The sequence below is a fragment of the Pristis pectinata genome, chromosome 4 (assembly GCF_009764475.1).
Source record: "Pristis pectinata isolate sPriPec2 chromosome 4, sPriPec2.1.pri, whole genome shotgun sequence".
Lineage (NCBI taxonomy): Eukaryota > Metazoa > Chordata > Chondrichthyes > Rhinopristiformes > Pristidae > Pristis > Pristis pectinata.
Window position 1 is genome coordinate 9,600,197 of NC_067408.1, and position 21,510 is coordinate 9,621,706.

Genomic DNA, 21,510 nt, shown 5'->3' on the forward strand with positions numbered 1-21,510 from the left:
TGTTAGTCAAAGGTGCAACACCTTCACCAATGTTAAAAGGATAGATGTCTAAACATAGGAAAGCAGATGTTCAAGCAGATGTCACGACTGTTTTTTATATCTCTAGTTGATCCACTGTCCCTCTATTTGTTCAACCTGCTTGCACTACATTTGAGAATAAGTTATTTCCAAACTTTTAAATTTGCTAACTAGTCTCCCGAGGCTTGTTTGCAAGGGCCAAAGGGCCTGAATTGTGCTGTAATTGTTCTATGTTCAACATAAAGCTGCCCTTCCTCCTAAAGTGTGTTTCTAAGTGCATTTGTGTGCGTGAGTAGGTGTGAGATTCAATTTTAATGGCTTAAAATTATGATGCTGTCTTTTTGGTCCTGTTGGGCTTCGGTCAGAAGCACTCTTTCACAGAATTTCTCATATCGCTGCTTAATGTATATGTTGAATTCCATTGAAGTTTCTCAGTCCTATTTTGTCGGAGTTAGAACTGAAATATATAGAGATGAAGACTGCAGATCTTCAGGAGTTTAGCGTTCTGCGTTGCTGTTCCTGAAGTTACAAGGCCTGGCTGGTGATACTCATTCCCTGAGTGTATAACCTAAGCAGGCACTTCTGTGCCCCATAGGAGATAAACCCTGGATATCAAACCTGAGCCCAAAAGGAGACATCAGAGACTACTGGCAGGCAGGCACAGTAGTGTAGCGGTTAGTGTAACGCTTTACAGTGCTAGCGACCCGGGTTCAAGTCCGGCCGCTTTCTGTAAGGAGTTTGTACGTTCTCCCCATGTCTGTGTGGGTTTCCTCCAGGTGCTCCAGTTTCCTCCCACGTTCCAAAGACATACGGTTTAGAAAGTTGAGGGCATGCTATGTTGGCGTCGGATGCTCTGCGCAAAAGATGCATTTCACTGTGTGTTTCGATGTACATGCGACTAATAAAGATATCTTACATGAATGAGAGAAAAATAGAGGGATATGGGCATTCTGTAGGTAGGAGGGAATAGCTACGTCAGCACAACATTGTGGGCCGAAGGGCCTGTTCTGTGCTGTACTGTTCTATGTACTGATGCTGGAATCTGGAGCAACACACAAAACACTGGAGGAACTCAGCAGGTCAGGCAGCATCTGTGGAGACAAATCGACAGTCGACGTTTCCGGTCGAGACCTTTCATCTGGAGAGATCTGAGCACAAAGTCAAATGCTGCAGGAGCTCTGAATTTTCAGCAGGGTGTCTTTTGACAAGATGTTGCATCTATCTGCCTCTTGGTTGAATGTAAAATATCCTGTGCCACTATTTTGATGCAGGATGGTCTCTCCGGGATTCTGCCCAAACTTATTTTCTCAATCTCCATCGTTTAGTCATTATAGCAATGCTGTTTGTGGGTGTTTGCTTGTGCATATTAATTTGCATTAGAGACTGTTTCTGTCTGAATCAACAATGCATGCACCACCAGTGAAGCTAAATCATGTTGAACCCCAACTGGAGTGTAGTTAAAATTAGAATTACATTGAACACACAGCACAGAAACAGGCATCCTCAACACAAGCTTGTGTGACAACTAGATTTAGCCAGAAGCATACAAATTTCAAACCTTTGATTCTCATTTAAGATTTTGTTTATGGGAAAAAAAATCAATTAGGGACAGCAATTTTAATCCATCACTTTGCAAGAACTCCTCTGATTTAAGATTTATAATGTGCGTTGTATTTTTTTCCTCACACTTCTACCTCTGGTTTGCTGTGATTATGACTATTGCTCTTGCTCACTCCTTTTCCAAAACTATCTCAACAGCAGTTGATGTCTGTTAGTTCATCCACACATCATTTTCTATCCAGAGGCAAACTCCTACAAAAAGCCAGCTTCTCTGATGCAAGGTTGGAAATTAAAGGTTGCAAAGATTGCCAAAACTCCCCCTACCTCAAAATTCTCTTTCTTGCATAAGCAGTATTTTGAGCAAGATCTTTCCAAACACTGATTCTGAGGCTGCATGGTTTCTTATTGGAAAAAAATACTGCCCTGTCAATATTTACTGGTCAGTATGGATGTTGTAGGCCAAATGGCCTGCTTCTATGCTGCATCACTGCATAGAAACCCATTTACTGGTACTTGATGACAGTTTTCTGCCGATTGGGATGAAGGGGAGCACATAATGCACAGTTGTTACCCCTGCCAACATTAATTCTCTGCATTGACTCTCCTTTCTAAAGCGGTCTCAAGTGTCGAAGATGAAAGTGTTAAGTGTTAGGCAAGACCATCATTTATACCCACATGCAGTTGCCCTGGGAATGTAAATGACTGACCACCTCATAGAACATTGAACAGTACTTCACAGGAACAGGCCTTCAGCCCAGGTTGTCAGTGTCGAGCATGATGTTAACCTGCCTTCACATGGTCTATATTTCTCCATTCCCTGCCTGTTCATGAGCCTGCCTTAAACTATCATATCTGTTTCCACTCCCTTCCCTGGGAACGTGTTCCAGACACATACCACCCTCTGTGTGAAATACTTGTCTCATAAATCTCCTTTCATCCTTCTCCACCTCACCTTAAAGCTACATCCTTCACTATTTGACATTTCCATCCTGGGAAAAGACACTGACTATCTACCCTATCTATGCCTCTCATAATTTTATATACTTCGATCCATAGAAACCAATCCAAGTTTGTCCAACCTATCTAACCTCAGTTATGCAGGGTGTAGGACTGGAGTTATCTTCAGGCCAGACCAGGTGAGGCTGCGAGTTTTCTTCTTTAAAAATTGTGTGGCCTGCTACTTCACAGCACCAGAGCCCTGGGTTCAAACCTGACCTCCGGTGCTGTCTGTGTGGAGTTTGCATGCCCTCCCTGTGACTGAAAAACGCTGGAGAAACTCAGCAGGCTAGGCAGCATCAGTGGAGAAAAACAGGTGGTCAATGTTTCGGGTCAGGACCCTTCTTTAGGGTCCAGAAGAAGGCAGTCAGTCAACCAGAAACGTTGACCGCCTGCTTTTCTCCACGGATGCTGCCTGACCTGCTGAGTTCCTCCGGCATCACCGTGTTTTTCATCTGGATTCCAACATCCATAGTCCTTTGTTTCTCCCTATGACTGGGTTTCCTTCGGGTGGTCCGGTTTCCTCCCACATCGTAAACACGTGCCAATTGTTAGGTTATCCGGCTGTGGTAAATTGCCCTTTATGTAGGTGAGAATCAGGGAGATTTGATGGGCATGTGAGAGAAAATGGGGTACAGGGAAATAAATGGGGGAAGGGAATTGCTCTGTCAGTCAGTATTGACTCGATGGGCTGAATCTCCTTTCCTGTTGTAAGAAACTACGAAAATATAAATAACATCAGTGAACTGACTGGCTTTCAAGAGCCATGTTCAGATTTTTTAAAAAATAAAGCTGAGTTCAAGATCCCAAATCTGTGATGGTAGGATTTGAACTTTGAGCTTCTCGGTACCACAAATAAAGTGACAGGCACTCTAGTGTAACCATCCGGCCTACTGGCACACTAGGTGATAGAGATATTCCGCTTTATTCCCAATGATAATGTGCTGTTGGTGAGTTCACACTGCCTCTCAAAATATGGGATAAATAGTCAAAATCATTGACAGTTTACTTTGTTTCATTACAATAGGACTGCCAAATGTCTGAATAATTTCACATTTTGGATGGTTTTATTGAGATTAACAATTTCCACATCTCCACACGTTTCTGTGGTATCTGCCCTTTGTGACACCTGCAGAATTTTTCTGTCACATTAACAATCATTTTATCTTCAGCTAGTAGACTTCTCTGCAACAATTAGAGGTATTGTCAAGGTGTGACAAGAAAAGTGCTCCTGGAAATAAGTGCTGTAAACAGGGTTTGATGTACTAAGAGACATTTATGGCATAGTGCGTAGTTTAAATTTTAAATGAGAAATGATCAATCTGTAATAAAGTAATTAATTCCTTTGACTCAAGAGTACAAAGCAAATTATACACAATTGATAATCATTTTCATGCAAGCTAAAAAGGCTTTGTTTTATGCGTTCTCAGAAGTTCAAAATAATATCAATTAAACACGGTTTACCATATTTTTTAAAGGGTTCCTTTACCGTTCTGAAACAAAACAAGTAGATATCTCTTGGGATATTTATGTAGAACAAACAATTCAAATACAATAAACCATTAGAAGTTATCTGCATTGATTTGACTTGTCCGGTAGCTCCAGTCTGATTGATAACAGTAAATGTAAAAGAACATGCAATATTGCTTTGTCTTCATTTGTATTGGGAAGTAGGAATTGCTGAGGAGACTGACATGACTGCCGATCCCCAGTTGACAAGATGGTGACTTTGCAGTGGCCATTCTGGGCCCTAACATCCCACACCACCAGGTTCAAGAACAGCTACTTCCCTTCAACCTTTCAGTTCTTGAACCAAACTGCACAACCCTAATCAGTACCACAGCATAGCAACACTATAACCACTCTGCACTACAATGGACTTTTTTTTGGTTCTAATTGTGTTCTTCCTTGTATAATTTTGTGTAATTTATGTTTAATTAATGTATTTTCTTGAGAATGTTGTGTCTCTGGTGCTGTGTGCCTGTGATGCTGCTGCAAGTAGGTTTTTCATTGCATCTGTGCATACATGTACTTCACAAGATCACAAGACAAGGAGCAGGAGTAGGCCATTGGGCCCATCGAGTCTGCTCCAAAGAAAAGAAAAGGAAAAAGAAAAAGAAAAAAAGAAATGAGAAATGGGGGAAAAATGTCTGCTCCATGAGCTAAAGGAAAAATAAACTATTCCTTTCTAGCCCCAATTTCTGGTCTTATCCCCATATCCCTTGATACCTTGACTAATTAGATACCTATCTATCTCCTCCTTAAACGCCTCCAATGATCGGGCCTCCACTGCTGTACTTGTGCACCATGTTAGACATTATCTTTTAGATGAGACCTCAAACAAAAGGCCCTGTCCACTCTTCCAATTAGAGGCAAGGATCTTATGGGACAACTCTGAAGAAGAGCTGTGAAGAAATCCTATGTTTACTAGAAAGGTTACAAAAGGCTAGATCAGTGGAGGTATTTAAAGAGGAAGTATTTAAATATTGTGAAAGTCAGGGCTATGAGGAAGAGGCACAGAAAAGGAGTTGAGGCCAGGCATAGGTCACCCTTGATCATATTGAATGGTGGGGCAGGCTTGTGGGCCTCATCCTATTTTCATGCATTCTTTTGTGCTCACCAACATTCAACCGTCATCAAACATCAACAAAACCAATGATTTAGCTATTATCACATTGCCGTTTGTCGGAGATTGTTGTGCAGAAAATGATTGTTGTGCTTTTTACATTCCTGCAGCACCATCATTGGCTGGAAAGTATTTTGGACATCGCAACAGAAGTACAAGACTTTCTCAACCAGGAGAAGGCAATTAACTGTTGCCACTTTATTTTCAATGTAATTGGAGATACTTAATTCAGTTAAATAGTTCCTGGAATGAAAAGCTAGCATCGGTAATAGCGACTACACAAGTACCAGACTGTCCAGAAACATAGGGTTCAGCAATGACTTTTGGGGAAAGTTACCCAGTTTGGACTCTGTGTCCAGATCCATAGCAGTATGGTTCGCTCTTAACTGCCCTTTGAAATGACCTTGTTGGCAAGCATCTCAGAGTTCAAGGACTTAGCGGAATGAGCATAAATGCTATACACCCAGTGATGCCCATAGTTTATTGTGGTGGGGAGAGTAAGTTCCCATGAATACAACAGGTTCCACAGCTGCAAGCGAAGTTTCCCCAACACTACTTGTTGGACAATGCCCTCTTCATCTAGCTCCAATGGCAAGGTACATTTATTATCCTAAGTAAACTCAGGAGGATAATGGGGACCCTACTCTAGTTAAGAGCCATTAAGTGGAAAAATAGACACAAGTATTAGAAACTTTACCAAGTGCTGTAATTGTGTGCCTCCAGTTTGACCATTTCAGATTTTCCATAATGTGTATAAATTTGTAGATACCATACTGAAGGTCAGGTTAGAAAACTGGTTTTCAACCAGAACATTTAATAGTAAGACTTGCATTGGCAATAAAGGCGGAATATATTAATCTATAATGTCATTATTGAACTAATAAACCATTTGACATTCTGATTAGCCACAGCTACACTGCTCCTGTGCAGAGTGAAGAGGCAGTCCTGAGAGAGGCTCAGTGGACAATTGCACTATGTTGTGAAAATACTGTGTTACAAAGGTCAGAAAAGCCACTGATCTATCAAGGGTTTGTATGCAAAACAGCAGGGAAGAACTTCAGGAAGAGAACTTCAAGGTAGTTGAGAAGAATGGAGGTATAGGTAGGAGATGCAATTTAATGCGGTAAATCATAAAGCCATAAAAAAGTATTGAAGATTACAAAGGAACAGAGACCTGAGCCCAGAGGCATCTATCATTAAGGACATGCCTTCTTCTCATTACGACCATCGGGGAGGAGGCACAGGAGCCTGAAGACCTACATACAATGATTCAGGAACAGCTTCTTCCCCTCCGCCATCAATTTCTGAACAATCCATGAACCCATGAACACTACCTCATTATTCCTCTTTATGCATTATTTATTTATTTTTGTGATTTATAGATTTGTATGTCTTTGCACTGTACTGCTGCTGCAAATCAACAAATTTCACATCATATATCAGTGATATTAAACCTGATTCTGATTCTGACCTGAAGGTCCAGATAAGAAAGGTAGAAAGAAAAAAATCACAAAAAAAGGCACTTCGGGTGCTAGGGTTAGAGAAAAGGAATGGGGCAAGGAAAGAGGGAAGGAGAGAAACGGTGGTGATATAATCAAAGGGAGAGGGAAGGAGGGAGAAGAGGGGGAGGAAAAAGAGAGGGAGGGAATGTGAGGAAGAAATGCAGAGAGGGAGTAAAAGGTTGGAGAGAAGGAAGCAGCGAGTGGCGGAGAGAATGAAGGGAGAGAAAATGGAGAAGAAAAAGGAGAAAATAAAGGAGGTGTGAAAGAGAATGAAGAGGGAGATAAAGAAGAATAAATCAAGAGGAAAAAGCTGAGACGAATGGAGAGAAAGAGAGAGGACAAAGATACATTAATATGGGTACAGCTAACTCGAGTCCTACCACAGTATCATATGTGCAGACAATAGACTTTGACAAGAAAGGTGGTTTAATTTGGGTTTGGGAGAGGAGACCCTTTATAGCTCCATTTGAAAGCAATGTTACTGTGCATCCTCCAACATTTAATGAATAGGAAGGCTCTTCTTGCAAACCCACTTGCTTGGTGAGTCAGGCTGTTTATAAATACCTTTTGGGACCTTTCATTCCACTTCTGAATACATCCCCAGTGATTTCTGTTATAATTTCAGAACTCTGTGGAGAGCACAAACCTACACTAGGGGTCCAGATACCACTGACGAATGCTACAAGGCAGGCAGCAGGTGAGAGCATCACTGTACCCCAGATGTGCTTGCATTGTGCACACACAGTGTACAGGGATTTCTGCAGAACTGGCACAAAGCAGAAAGTTGAGAACAATTGCCAGGGAATTAGGAACTGTCTATACCCATCCTCCTCAATGACGTACAATTGTATAACTCTTTTAACTCCATTGCAGCTTGCCTAACCGCAGGGTACATGCACACAATGTTGCATGAGTAATATTATTGTTCCCCGAGCCAAATATAGTATTTAAAACAAACAATGATGTGAAATAAGAACATCTGGGGTCATTGTGTTTATTAGCAAAAAAAATGGTGTAGAAAAGTGGGCAAGCTTATGGGATGCTTGCTTTCATCAGCCACATGATAGGATATAAGAGCTGGGTCATCACGTTACAACTTTATTGGTTAGGACACACTTGAAGCACCTGGATGAGCACTTGAGTCACAGAAGGCTGTGGACCTAATGCGGGAGAATGGGATTAGTATGGATGTGTGCAATGGTCGATAGGACATAGTGGGTTGAAGGTCCTGTTTCTGTGCTGTATGACACTATGACTAAGAAGAGATTGTCTTGAGGCAAAATAAAATGCAACATCTTTTCATGTTCCTGGACAAACTACCAGAAAGGAAGCAAATCAACAGCAAGTTGCAACACGGAAATAATAAGTTTCCAGAGATGTGGGGAATGAATAAGATGAAATATCTTTACTAGTCACACGTACATCAAATCACAAAGTGAAATGCATCTTTTGAGTAGAGTGTTCTGGGGGCAGCCCGCAAGTGTCGCCACACTTCCGGTGCCAACATAGCATGCCCACAACTTCCTAACCCGTATGTCTTTGGAATGTGGGAGGAACCCAGAGCACCCGGAGGAAACCCACGCAGACACAGGGAGAACGTACAAACTCCTTACAGACAGTGGCTGGAATTGAACCCAAGTCACTGACCGGCTGTTGATGTGTTGTATGTGGAACCAACAAGAACTCAATGGACCAAATGGTCAACTTTGTGTCATAAAGATTCTGTGATTTTCAATGACTTAGCTCCCAAAGCTCTTAGCACTGGGGTTCTCCACACAAGCTGTCTGGGTCTGTGGCAGATTCACTGATGATGATTAATTGCTATGATTTGCCAGCAACGCCAACATCATTGTAACAGATCAGAAGGGTGGCTGCAGAAAGATGGCATCATACCAGGCTTTCATTTGCCTGGAAATTCTTAACATTAAATGACAACACTCGAAAACATCTTACATAATAAATGATCAGGGTGAACCCGGGTATCTCACAGCACAAGAGAACTGGGATCAATCCTGACCTCGGGCGCTGTCTGTGTGGAGTTTGCAACGGGACCACGTGGGTTTCCTCTGGGTGCTCCAGTTTCCTCCCACATCCCAAAGGTGTGCTGGTTGGTAGGTTAGCTGGCCACTGTAAATTGGCCCTAGAATGTAGGCGAGGTGCAGAATCTGGGGAGTTGATGAGAATGTGAGGGGAATAAGAAATCCGACCAATGTAGAATGGGTGTAAATGGGTTGTTGATGGTCAGGTTGGACGAAATGGGCTGAAGGGCTTGTTTCCTTGCTGTTTCTATATATGACCCTGGAAAACCTGTAAGTGCTGCTGTTAGACCAGTGTCACTCCATGCCCCAAACTAAATTGATGCTTGAAGCGAAATAAGGATTAAAAATGCTCCTCCATAGAGTATATTCAAGATTAGGAGTTTTGGACATCCAAGGGAATTTTCAGGAATAGGGACAGATGGGGAACTTGAATTGATTTAGAAGACCCACGTTGATTGGTGGAGCAGATTCAAGGGGCATAGAGCTGGTTCCTGCTTCTACCTGCCCCAGTTTATGATCATGCTAAGTGTTTAAGGGCTCACAAAGGCAGACAGGAAAGCAGAATCAATGACAGCAAATGGGAATTCACATGCCAAAGGCAGGCCCAGGCTTGACAGTGAGTTCCCCTTAGACAAACCAGTCTCTGGGCACACACAATGTAGTCTTGGCACTTCCCTGATGCACTAGAGATCTACCTGTTAACATGGAACTGCAACCCAGCAAGATGACAGACCTTCAGGGAGCTCTAACAGGAAGGGAAGAAACCTGCTATGGAAATAAATGCTGACTTTTTTTTTGTGAAAATAGATGAGGCAAAGATAAACACCTTTGTCACTTTCACCTATCACCTCCCAACTCCTGGTGCTATTCCCACTCTCCCCCTCCCATCTGCCTATCACTCCCTTCCACCCCCCCCCCCCCCCCCCCCCCATCACCTGGATCCACCTATTGCCTGCCAGCTCTTGCTCTGCCCCTTTCCTCTGCCTTTTTATACTGGCTACCTCCCATCTCTCTTTCAGTCCAGCCCAAAACTTCAACTATCCATTTTCCTCCACAGATGCTGCCTGACTTGCTGAGTTCCTCTGGCTTTTTGTGTGTTGCTCCAGATTCTAGCATCTGGAGTGTCTCATATCCCCATTTTGAACATCAATTGCTATCATGGTGGCAAACCTAAATAAGCATTGATCAAGATCTTTTATTAAGAGATTTATTTTCTCATTGTCCATCACAGTTTCATCACTTCCTTCCATCCAGTCCATCTCCATGATGCGTTGCTTCAGGAAGACTAATAGTATCGTCAAGGATGCTTGCTACCCTACTCATTCCCTTTTCTTTCTACCTTCTGGGAGAAGACACAGGAGCTTTGGGAGCAGATACAGAAACTAGTAATTAAATGCCTAACTAAACTAATCCCTTCTGCCTGCTCAGTCTCCATATCCCTCTACTCTCTGCACATTCATGTACCTATCTAAAAGCACCTTAAATACCTCTATCGTATTTGCTTCCACCAACACTCCTGGCAGCACATTCCAGGCACCTGTCATTCTCTGTGTAAAAAACTTGCCCCACATATCTCCTTTGAACTTACCCCCTCTCATCTTAGACATTTTGACCCTGGGAAAAAAGATACCAGCTGTCTATTCTATATTTGCCTCCCAAAATCTTATAAACCTCAATCAGGTCTCCCCTCAGCCTCTGCCGATCCAGAGAAAACAACCCAAGTTTGTCCAACCTCTCCTTTTAGTGCATGCCCACTCATCCAGGCAGTATCTTGTTAAACCTCTTTCTGCACCCTCTTCAAAGCCTCCACATTCATTATTGTCACTTTAGCATTTCTTTTTACACTATTTCAGATTGCACTACAATCTTTGTACCATTCTGCCATTTTGCACTCATTATTGGATTTATTGTTGTACTTATTATTCACATGTATCCTGTTTACTCTGTGAGCATCACACAAGCAAAGAATGTCATTGCACCCTGGTGTATATAACAATAAACTAATCTGAATCAGAAAAGTTTTCTTTTGCATATGCTCTCTTAAAAATTAGTATATTAAAATGCCCATATATCAAATATTCATTATTGCTTGTGAAAAGGTTTTGGGATTTCTTGTAAGGGATGTGAAAGCTGCTGTATAAATAAAGCAACAACCAAGCTGCTTTCCATCAGCTTTATTGCTTCCTCTTTGTCTCCCCAATCTGTGCCTTAAATTCCTCTTTGTGATGAAACTGGTCTTGGATCCACAGAATCTGAGAGAGAATTCCCTGCAAACACTGGCGAGTCCCAGCAGTCGTGGCTCCCACACCCTCATGCGGTGCAGTGAACGGATAGACTTGTCCTTCTGAGCCTGTCACTAATCCTAACCCTCTTTTGTTCGACAGTGCATGCAAGAAAGTCTGAGAGCATTCCTTGAGGAAACCTGGAGGATGGAGACTCAGCCAGCTCCATCATGGACACAACCCTCCTCACCATCGAGGACATCTTCAAGAGGCGGTGCCTCAAGAAGGTGGCATCCATTACTAAGGACCCTCACCATCTAGGACATGATACCACCATCGGGGAGGAGGTACAGAAGCCTGAAGACCCACACTCAATGATTTAGGAACAGCTTCTTCCCCTCCACCATCAGATTTCTGAATGGTCCATGAAACCCATAAACACTGTGATTTCATTTCACCGTGTGTTTTGATGTACATGTGACTGATAAAGATATCCTATTCCTTTTTTAGCACAATTTATTTATTTTTGTAACTTATAGTAATTTTATATCTTTGCACTGTACTACTGCTGCAAAACAACAGATTTCACGACATATTAGTCAGTGATAATAAACCTGATTCTGATTCTGATTCTGAGCTACTGCCATTTCCATAGCTAAATTCTGGGGGCTCCAACCGCAGCCATCAGCAATAGGCAAGAAGATCCAGCCCAGGTAAAATTACTGTAAGCAAAGCATGCATATCATCTGATGCAAATTCTCTTCAAATTGAGAGTCATCTATTAATACTGCTACGTAACCCCACGTTAACATTCCCACCTATTTCATCTTCACTCTGGAACTGGAGATTGCAAAGTTTTTTTTCCCTCTACTTTGGTGTGCAAAGCTCCTTTGCAAACAAACTGAGAAAGGCTCTGTCAGGTAGTTTAGCAGGTACACCTGCTTTGCATTGAAAACAAGATAACCAAAGCAGTTTATGCTGTAAAGCGAGGCTGCAGACTGAGGAAAACATATGCATTCCTTGAATTGTTTGGCACTCGTGTTTAAGACATGGAACATGAGAAGCAAACAAAGAACAATCAGTCGCAATCTTATCACGGTAGATAAGGTGCAAAGAAAGCACCATAAACCACAGTGTTTATGTTCAACTGTGACTTGATCCAAACAGGCAGAACAGCTGGAAGAGCTGCTGCCTCACAGCTCCAGTTACCTAGTTTCAAGGCTGACCTCCACCGCCGTCTGTGCGGAGTTTGCATGTTCTCCCTGTGACCATGGGATTTCCTCCGGGTATTCCGGATCCCCCCCACAATTCCCACAGACATGCGGGTTGGTAGGTTAATTGGCCACTGTAAATTGCTCCCAGTGTGTAGTTGAGTGGTAGGATGTGTGCACTTTATTTCCCTGAAAGTGGCGTCACAGGTAGACATGGTCTTTGGGACATGGGGAGGAAGCCACATTACCTGGAGAAAAGCCATAATGTCACAGGTAGACATGGTCTTTGGGTTCCACACAGACAACAGCAGAGGTCAGGACTGAACCCAGGTCACTCGCGCAGCACTCTGCTAGCTGCGTCACTGTGCTTCCCAAACCGAGTGTGGGGAAAGTATTTATCTATGCTAATCCCATTTAATAGCACTTGTTCCTTCATATTGTATGTCTTGATGATTCATAGCTCAGCTGGATACTGTTTAAATGTTGTGAGACTCTGCTGGCAATACACCCTCAGGTATTTATACGTAACAACATAAGAATTAGGAGCAGGAGTCAGATGCTCAGCTCCTCAAACCTGCTTTACCATTCAATAACATCATGGCTAATCTGATTCTAATCTCAGTTCCATAATGCAGTCTGCCATAGTAAACCTTTCACCTCCCCTTGCTAATCAAGAATTTTATCTAACTCTGCCTTAAAAATATTCAGATTCTACTTTCACTTCCCTTTGGAAGAGAGTTCCAAAGACTCAGAATCCTCTGAGAGAGAAAAAAATCTCATGTCTTAAATGAACGATCACTTATTTCCGAACAATGACCCTTATTTCTAGATTTGTCCTCAGGAGGAATATCTTCTCCATATTCATAAGATCCGACATGATCTTAAATATCTCAGTTAAGTCCCTCTGAATCTTCTGAACTCCAGCAGATACAAGTGTGGCCAACTTTTCCTGATGAGACAACCCACCCATTCCAGATATTATTCCAGTAAACCTTCTCTGAACTGCTTCCAATGCAATAACAAGTTTCCTTAACTAAGGGACTTAGTATTAGATGTGGTCTCACCAATCTCTTGTATAACTGAAGCAAAACCAAAGGATGTGGATATCGTTGATGATGGCAGAACATAGAACAGTACAGCACAGAACAGGCCCTTCAGCCCACAATATTGTCTCGACGTAGCTATTCTCTCCTACTTACTTCTGTATTCAATTCCACAGCAATAACCATTGATCTTGTGCTGGTTTTCCTAATTAAATTGGTAAGTTATTTTATTAGTGTCACATGTACAGTGAAAAACTTTGTTTTGCATGCCATCCATACAGATCATTTCATCACATCATACATCGAGGTAGTAGAAGGGAAAACAACAACAGAATCCAGAATAAAGTGTTACAGGGAAAGCGCAGTGCAGGCAGACAATAAGGTGCAAGGCCATAATGAGGTAGATTGTGAGGTCAAGAGTCCATTTTAAGGTACTAGGAGACCATTCAATAGTCTTACAACAGCGGGATAGAAGTCGTCCTTGAGCCTGGTGTTACATGCTTTCAGGCTTTTATTTACTTGCTGTACCTTAATACTAGCCTTTTGTGAATAATGCACTGGGGCACCCAAAGGATGTGAACATAGAACAGTACAGCACAGAGCAGGCCCTTCAGCCCACAATGTTGTACCGACATAGCTAATCCCTCCTTCCTGCAGGATGCCCATATACCTCCATTCTCCTCTCATTCATGTGCCCATCCAATCCCCTCTTAAAAGCAGCTTTTAAGATAAGATATCTTTATTGGTCACATGTACACTGAAACACACAGTGAAATACATCTTTTTGCATCGAGTATTCTGGGGGCAGCCCGCAAGTGTCGCCACGATTCCGATGCCAACATAGCATGCCCACAACTTCCTAACCTGTACATCTTTTGAATGTGGGAGGAAACCAGAGCACCCAGAGGAAACTCACGCAGACACGGGGAGAACGTACAATCTCCTTACAGACAGTGGCAGGAATTGAACCTGGGTCGCTGGCACTGTAATCGTTACACTAACCACTACACTAGTGGTTCCCCACCACTGCTGAAACCCGGGATTGAACCAGGGACCTTTAGATCTTCAGTCTAACGCTCTCCTAACTGAGCTATTTGTCCATCTCCAATTGCTCCTGAACTAACAAGTATGTAACATGGCAGATTCCCTCACCTGAAGGACATCAGTGAACCAATGGGCTGTTACAGCAATACAGTTCCTTTCATGGTTACTGACACTGAACTGAGCTTCCGTATGAAATTCCAGATTTATTTAATTACTTGAATTTCAAATCCCTGGTTATCACAGCAGATGGGATTTTTCTCCAGATCAATGATCCAGGACTTTAGCTGATAGTCCAGTAACTTGCCTACTTAGCTAATGTACCCTCACTGCAAATCAAGGGAGTTGGGCAGAGGTGGTGATAGCAGGGATTTACATAGAACATTGAACAGTACAGCACAGTATGAGCCCTTTGGCCCATGATGTTGTGCCGACCTATCCCCATTCAACCTATCCCCCTCTCTACTTCATCTTCCATTTAACTTCACATTTACCCGGAAAATGCCACAATTCCACGATTAAGTCTGCTCTCATCTCACCCATCTGCTGTTTACTTACCAATTACAGAGTTAAACCACAAAAAAGGAGGCTGTTCAGCCCATCTTTCTGTGAAAGATCCATCATAGAACAGTACAGCACAGGAACAGGTCCTTTGGCCCACAATGCCTGCACACCGAACACGATGCTGTATTAAACTAATTCTTTTCTGCTGCACATAATCCATATCTTTCCATTCCCTGCATATTCATGTGTCCACCTAACAGTCTCTTACACACCACTGTCGTATCTGCTTTCACCACTACCCACAGCAGCCCGTTCCAGGCACCCACCACTTTCTGTGTAAAAAACTTGCCCCACACATCTCCTTTAAACATTCCCCCTCTCAGCTTAAAGCTATTCCCTCTTGTATCTGACATTTCTACCCTGGGAAAAATATTCTGCTTAACCTTTCTAAGCCTCTCATAATCTTATAAACTTCTATCAGGTCTTCCCCCAACTTCCAACATTTCAGAGAAAACATCCCAAGTTCGTTCAAGCTCTCCTTATAGCTCATACCCTCTAATCCAGGCAGCATCTTTCTGCACCCTTTCCAAAGCCTCCACATCCTTCCTGTAATAGGGCGACCAGAATTGAACACAATACCTATCCTGTGAATCTCCCCATTCCTTTTCCCATTGGCCCCAATTTGAAGGAGAGCTCTCCCCATATCTTTATACGAAGAATGGACTTAGCTTCTGACCTGAGATAATAAGTGAGTTATATACCAGACTGGCATAGAACCTCTCTATGTCCAGATATTACCTTTCAACTAAGATAAGATAAGATTTCTTTATTAGTCACATGTACATCGAAACACACAGTGAATGCATCTTTTGCGAAGAATGTTCTGGGGGCAGCCCGTAAGTGTCGCCACACTTCCGGCGCCAACATAGCATGCCCACAACTTCCTAACCCATACCGTCTTTGGAACGTGGGAGGAAACCGGAGCACCTGGAGGAAAACCCACGCAGACACGGGGAGAACATACAAACTCCTTACAGACAGCGGTGGGAATTGAACCTGGGTCGCTGGCACTTGTAATAGCGTAACACTAACTGCTACACTACTGTGCCTGCTTGTGACCATGTTTGGCAATGTTTCAACCCAGTACCAGTGAAGTGAAAACCACTCCAGCAACAGAACCTGCGTGATTACTGTCAAATGAGATAGAGGAGACAAACATCCCTTTGCAAAATGTTCAGTGTTATAAATTCCACTGAGGTGCAGACAGGACTCTAAACATGTGCAGTCATGCAAACTGCATGCCCTTTCAGTGAGCTCTCGGTTATTTTTGTTTGTTCGTGGGATGCGTAGGGTCAAAATAGGCTGATGATCCATAAGTGCTCCCTGAACTGAACAGCTCTCTAGGTCATTTCAGAAGGCACTTGGAACGAAGTGTTCTAATGCAGGGTCACTAATGTGAAATGTTAACTTAATCTGCCCAACAAGATCCAAGAAAGTCATACTCATAGAGTCGTGAAGCACAGAAACAGGCCCTTTAGCCCATCATGTTAATGCTGACCCTTTTTGCCCATCTACACTAATCTCATTTGCCCACATTAGGAACATATCCTTCTGTACCTTACTTGGGGTCACAGAGTCATACAGCCAGGAAACAGGCCCTTTGGCCCAACTCGGCCATGCCGACCAAGATGTCTATCTGAGCTAGTCCTACCTGTGTTTGGCCCAAATCCCTCTGAACCTTTTCTATCCATGTACTTGTCTAAGTGTCTTTAAACATTGTAAGAGTACCTGCCTCTATAGCTTCCTCTGGCTGGTCCTTCCACATACTCACCACCTTCTGTGCAGAAAATCTTTCCCTTTTTAACTCTTTTCCCCTCTCACATTAATTCGATAACCTCTAGTTTTAGACCAGCTCCATCACGGGCACAACCTTCTCCACCATCAAGGACATCTTCAAGAGGTGGTGCCTCAAGAAGGCGGCATCCATCACTAAGGACCCTCACCATCCGGGACATGCCCTCTTCTCGTTACTACCATCGGGGAGGAGGTACAGGAGCTTGAAGACCCTCGCTCAACAATTCAGGAACAGCTTTTCCCCCTCCACCATCAGATTTCTGAATGGTCCATGAACACTACCTCATTATTCCTTTTTATTGCATTATTTATATTGTAATTTATAATAATTTTTATATCTTTACACTGTACTGCTGCCGCAAAACAACAAATTTCATGACATACAAATCAGTGATAATAAACCCTGATCCTAATTCTGAAAAGGCTGTGGCCATTCAGCTTGCCTATGTCCCTCATGAATTTATAAACCTCTAATAAAGTCACCTCCTGCTTAGTTAAGTGTCTGTTTAAATTCCTCTTAAATCACTGAGGACCCTCACCATCCAGGACATGCCCTCTTCTATCCGGGAGGAGGTACAGGAGCCTGAAGACCCACACGCAATGATTCAGAAACAGCTTCTGCCCCTCCACCATCAGATTCTGAATGGTCCATGAACCCATGAACACTACCTAGTTATCCCTTTTGTTTTGCATTATTTATTTATTTATTTATATATAATTTATAAATTTTTATATCTTGGACTGTACTGCTACCGCAATCAACAATTTCACGTCGTATGTCAGTGATAATAAATCTGATTCTAATTCTGTAGTAACTGCACCTGGTTCCACCCCCATCTCTGGCCAAGCGTTCCAATTATCAACCACTGTCTGCGTAAAAAAACTTACCACTCAGATCCCTTTTAAAACTCCTTCCTCTCACCTTAAGCCCCTGCCCTTTGTTTTTGATACTCCTACCACAGGAAAAAGATTCTGACTATCCACCCCATCTATGCCTCTCATATACTCCTACTAGGCCACCCCTCAGCCTTCTTTCGCTCCGGGGATAACAAGCCTAGAAGGAAGTAATCTGGTATTGGTATTGGTTTATTATTGTCACTTGTACCGAGGTACAGTGAAAAACTTGTCTTGCATACCGATCGTACAGGTCCATTCATTACACAGTGCAGTCACATTGAGTTAGTACAGAGTGCATTGAGGTAGGGCAGGTAAAAACAATAACAGTACAGAGTAAAGTGTCACAGCTACAGAGAAAGTGCAGTGCAATAAGGTGCAAGGTCACAACAAGGTAGATCGTGAGGTCAAGAGTTCGTCTCATCATATAAGGGAACCGTTCAATAGTCTTTTCACAGTGGGACAGAAGCTGTCCTTGAGCCTGGTGGTACGTGCCCTCAGGCTCCTGTATCCTGTATCTTCTGCCTGATGGAAGAGGAGAGAAGAGAGAATGACCTGGGTGTGTGGGGTCTTTGGTTATGCTGGCTGCTTCACCAAGGCAGCGAGAGGTAAAAAACACAGAGTCCATGGAGGGGAGGCTGGTTTCTGTTTTTTTGGTAAGGAGGAAGTGGAAGGAGAAAAGTTAATTCTGCCTGACACTTTGAATTTTATAAGATAAGATATCTTTATTAGTCACATGTACAGTGAAACACAGTGAAATGCATCTTTTGCGTAGAGTGTTCCAGTGTTTTCTGTTTTTAAACCAACTAAGCATGGCAGATTTCCTACCATGAAAGATATGATTAAACCAGATGGACTTCCACTACAATCCAGTAGTTTCATAATCACCTTCACTGATCCTGGCATTTTTTTAATTCCAGATTTATTTAATTACTCAAACTTAAACTCTCCAGCTGCTGTGGTGGGATTTGAACTTTTATCTCCAGATAAATGGCCCAAGCTTCTGGTTACAAATCCAGTGATGTAACTACTCTGGTGGCATACCCCTCTCACTAGCTTTCTAATCATTACTACCACACCTGTTCATGCTATGAGACAAGGAACACCTATGCCTCTCTGCTAGTGGTGATACATTCGATGTGCTTAAAGGGTTAAAAACATAAGGTGGCTTCTACCTTTACTTCCACTAATGCCTATCGCGCCATCAGCAATCAACCTCTCTCCCTCATACCCAAAACAAAGAGCAGGGTTGCCAACACTTCAGATTTGTGTTGGGGTACTCAGGAATAGAAAAAAAATCCACTGGAATGATGCATGTTCTTTTTCCATGAAGAATATAAGCAGGAGTAAACTATCCAGCTCTTCAAGCCTGCTTTGCCATTCATTAAGATCACAGCCAATCTTTGACTTCAGTGTAATTTCCAGCACTGTTATCATATCCCTTGAATCCCTTTAATGCATTGATCTCTGTCTTTGAATGAACACAATGACTTAGTATGTGCAGTTGTTCCAGGATAGGCAATTGCAAAGGTTCACCAACCTAGAAGTGAAGAAGTCTCTCCTCATCAAAGTCCTGATATGCCTGCCCCTTATTCTCAACCATCCTTGCCCAGGTGAAAGGTCTCGACCCGAAATGTAGACTGTCCATTTCCCACCATAGATGCTGCCTGACCTGCTGAGTTCCTCCAGCACTTTGCGTGTTGCTCCCAAACTGTGCAGCCTGGTTCTACACTTTTCACCCAGGGGAAATGTCCTCCCTAAGTATCCTTGAGCATGTCAGGTCAGTTTTCAAAGAGATATCCTGCCCCCCCACCAGCTCCCGTCCCACCCTTCTTCCAAACTCCAAAAAATATCATCCCACTGAATCTCTCCTCATGTGGAAAACCTGGCATCCCTGGAACCAGCTTTGTGAATCATTGCTGCATTCCATTGAAGGGAGTAATCCTGTTGTAGGGAAGGAGACCAAAACTGTACACAATATTCCAGGTCCAGTCTCACCGAGGCCCCATACAATTACAATAATACTTCCTTTCTCCTGTATTCATATTTTCCATGTAAGACCATAACATAAGGGAGCAGGAATTAGGCCATTCGGCCCCGTCGGATCTGCTCAGCCATTCAATCATGGCTGATTTTCTTTTCAACCTCAGTCTCCCATCTTCTCCCCATAACCCTTAACCCCCTTACCAATCAAGAACTATCAATCTCTGCCTTAAATACACCCAACTACTTGGCCCTCCACAGCCCTCTGTGGCAACGAATTCCGCAGATTCACCACCCTCTGGCTGAAGAAATTCCTCCACATTGTTGTTCTAAAGGGATGTCCCTTTATTCTGAGGCTGTGCCCTCAGATCTTAGACTCTCATACTGATGGAAACATCATATTCCTTGTAACACACTTCTTCTTCCTTGATAACAATGGCACTTTGCAATATCCTGAGGTTAGGAAACCATCTTTTACATCTAATAGAAACCACAGCAAGCATCTTATTCAGATTGCATCTTGGCTTGGTACGGCAACTGCTCTGCCATGACCCACAAGACACTGCAGAGAGTTGTGGACACAGCTCAGCACATCACGGAAATCAGCCTCCCCTCTTTGGACTCTGTCTTTACCTCTTGCTGCTTCGGTAAAGCAGCCAGCATAATCAAAGACCCCACCCACCCCGGACATTCTCTCTTCTCCCCCCTCCCATCGGGCAGAAGATACAAAAGCCTGGAAGCACGTACCACCAGGCTCAAGGACAGCTTCTATCCTGCTGTTATAAACTATTGAACAGTTCCCTAGTATGATAAGATGGACCCTTGACTTAACGATCTACCTCATTATGACCTTGCACCTTATTGTCTGTCTGCACTGCACTTTCTTTATAACACTAACACTTTATTCTACATCCTATTATTATTTTACCTTATACACTGTTGTCATGAAATGATCTGTGTGAATGGTATGCAAGACAAGTTTTTCACTGTACCTCAGTACATGTGACAATGACAAACCAATTTACCAATTTTACACAAGGACACAAGAAAATAGGAGCAGGGGTAGACCACCAGGCTGCTCAAGCCTGCCCCGCCATTTAATATGATCATGGCTGATCTATGCTGGCTTCAGCTCCTCTTTTGTACTATTTCTCCGCTCCTCTCTACCCCTTGATCTATCAAATATTTATCCACCTCCACTTTAAGTACTTCTAATGAACCAGCTGCCACCACCTGCCAGAGCAGAGATTTCCAGAGATTCACCACCCCCGCGAGAAGAAATTTAAATCAAAGTTGTTGATGAGATTTTTAAAATATTAGAAAAGGCAGTGGAGAAGTATCACAGTCGATTTTTCTGATGGTCGGGAATCATCCAACCAAGAAGTTGGTTTCCCAGTGGTAGTGGAAGGCAGTGAGGTGGAAGATTGACGTATTGGACAACCAGTGGCAAGAATGTATGGAGGAGATAAATGGGTGTTGAAACGTCATGGAGTGATCCAACAAGCCTACCAAAAAATTAATCTTCACCAGCAAGGTCACACAAAGCAGATAAGATAAGATTTCTTTATTAGTCACATGTACATCGAAACACACAGTGAAATACATCTTTTGCGTAGAGTGTTCTGGAGACAGCCCGCAAGTGTCGCCACACTTCCGGTGCCAACATAGCATGCCCACAACTTCCTAACCCGTACGTCTTTGGAATGTGGGAGGAAACCGGAGCACCAAGAGGAAACCCACACAGACACGGGGAGAATGTACAAACTCCTTACAGACAGCAGCTAGATTTGAACCCGGGTCACTGACGCTGTAAAACGATATGCTAACCGCTATGGGCAAGCAGAAAGTGAAGGGTTTTATTCACTCCTTTCCCAGCATGTGCAGAGAAGTCAACTGTTGTCTATCTGGTAAACTGAGTCTAATTTCCCCTTCCATCTACCTGTTCCTCAGCAATGTACCGAGCCTCCCACTAGCCTACTGAGGGATCAGGGAACAGCTGAGTGTCCTGTGCTATAAT

The 21,510-nt window shown here is 43.0% G+C and overlaps 1 protein-coding gene and 1 non-coding gene across 5 annotated transcripts in view; both read right to left on the reverse strand.

The window, feature by feature from the left end:
• LOC127569073 (protocadherin-1-like) overlaps positions 1–21,510 on the reverse strand; it is a 443,419-nt gene that overhangs the window by 266,656 nt on the left and 155,253 nt on the right. The window lies entirely within an intron of this gene.
• Positions 14,245–14,320, reverse strand: trnaf-gaa (transfer RNA phenylalanine (anticodon GAA)). Its single transcript has one exon. It is a non-coding gene; the product is annotated as a tRNA-Phe (tRNA).